This window comes from Rhinopithecus roxellana, chromosome 3 (assembly GCF_007565055.1).
Source record: "Rhinopithecus roxellana isolate Shanxi Qingling chromosome 3, ASM756505v1, whole genome shotgun sequence".
NCBI classification, from domain to species: Eukaryota; Metazoa; Chordata; class Mammalia; order Primates; family Cercopithecidae; genus Rhinopithecus; species Rhinopithecus roxellana.
In genome coordinates this window covers 125,764,340-125,766,083 of record NC_044551.1, presented here as the reverse complement: position 1 = coordinate 125,766,083, position 1,744 = coordinate 125,764,340, and the positions used below count along the sequence as shown (strand labels likewise).

Sequence of the window (1,744 nt, the reverse complement as noted above, 5' to 3'; positions counted from 1 at the left end):
GGGCTTCATGTCACGCTGATTGGTCAGTAGATGGGGGACACATGCCAAACACCACAGGATAACAGGGCATCAGATGCCACTCTGTGTGCCCACAAGTGTTCCCTGTCTCATCTGGGCCTTCGAAGGGAGCACACCCAGAAGCAAGCAACTGAAACGAAGAGGCTTCCTAAGGTGCCCCTTCCAGGCTTGTCTCTGAAGTCACAGCAACATCATTTTAAGCAATATGTTTAATTGGATGATTTCCACAAACTATCCACGAAGTTTCTAACCATCACAATTCAGCGAAGTACAAAATACTGAGTTACAAGTTGTGGGAAGAGAAGGCAGCACCAGTGGTGGCACCTTCTAATCCTGGTTGTTCTAGGGACAAGGAGAGGGGAAGGTCTTTTTTTAAACCAAGCCCCTCATTTCAATGTACAAAAGAATTACTCTGATCAATATTAAATTGTATTGACAACAAAATGGACTAAAAAGCAAATACTACTCTAGGTTGGGGTGGAAGTGGGAGAAAAGAATGAGTCCTTCCAAGCAGGAAGGGAGATAGCAAGGGGAAGCTTCTGTGCCTGTGACCCCGGGTGGTCACTCACGCTGCTCCATTTTTACTTCTTGTGGTCTCAAGAAGGTCCGATTTTTCTTCTCTTTCTTCCCCTTTGTATTGGCTTGCAAGTTTTGCCAGCTGTCCACACTACCATCTCGACTTTTCTCAAAGTTTTTCTGCCACTCTCTCTCCCGTTAGGCTTTTTCTTGAGCTTCAATCTCTTTTTCCCTTTGTCGTTTCCTTTCATGCATCTCTTTGACTTCTCACTCTTTCCTTTTAATTTCCAGCTCAGCAAAGAGTTTCATTGTCTGTTTATATACAGCTTGTTTGAACAGCTCAGGATCATCCTCCTCTACAATTGTAGGTTTTCCTTCCTTCTTTAATTGTTTTTTTCACTCTTTCACAGTGTGTTCCACGTATTTTTTTCCCACCTGAATTACATCCAGTGCCCTCTTCTTTTGCTCCTGATCCAGTAGCAACTTGTAAGCTTTGTCCACAGCTTCAAAAGCCTTTTGTGCTCTGTCAGCATGATCTTGATTTTTGTCAGGATGCACCAAGATGGATAACTGCTGAAACCGCTTTTTTATTTCCTCATCTGTAACTTCAGGATCTATCCGAAGAACCTCAAATGCATTCAAATTGAAGTAAGAGGAACCAGGATGGGTCAGTCTTTCAATCTGATTTTTCGATGTTAGAATCGAGTCTCTCTTCTCTATTTGTTTCACCTCACTGTAGAAGGTCATAAATGCTTCGTTGGTGCTGCCTCCGCCACCTGAAGTCCTGCTCTCTCCTGAAGCCGCCATTTCCCCGGCCCAGCCACCACGTGACCCTTCTCTTAGTTACTATTTCTATAAAATTATTGAATACCCACATCACAGGAACTAACGTAAATATTTAATTTGATATGTATATAAAGAAACTAGCATAGTACCTGAACAGAGTAAATAGTCAACAGCTGTCGTTTTCTTTTTCCCCACTCCCCACTGTTTTCACTAAAGCATTATTGCCTTAGTACTGTCACTTAGGATTTTTTTTCTTAAACTAGCAAGATGTTATTTCACTGAATGGTTTGTATGATTCAGATACAATTTTCTTACTCATTTATTCTTCTAACACATGTGCCATATATCTACCATGTGCCAGAAGTATTCTTGATGCAAGGGATATAGCGTTGAACAAAACAGAGCCCCCACCCTCCAAAAAAGA

General features: G+C 41.9%; 1 pseudogene across 1 annotated transcript; it reads right to left on the bottom strand.

Moving 5' to 3' along the window:
• Nucleotides 1-343: 343 nt before the first annotated feature.
• Nucleotides 344-1,364, bottom strand: LOC104669418 (annotated as a pseudogene). The gene has a single exon (XR_004056491.1). The product of XR_004056491.1 is annotated as a dnaJ homolog subfamily C member 8 pseudogene (transcript).
• Between the last annotated feature and the right edge of the window lie 380 nt (nt 1,365-1,744).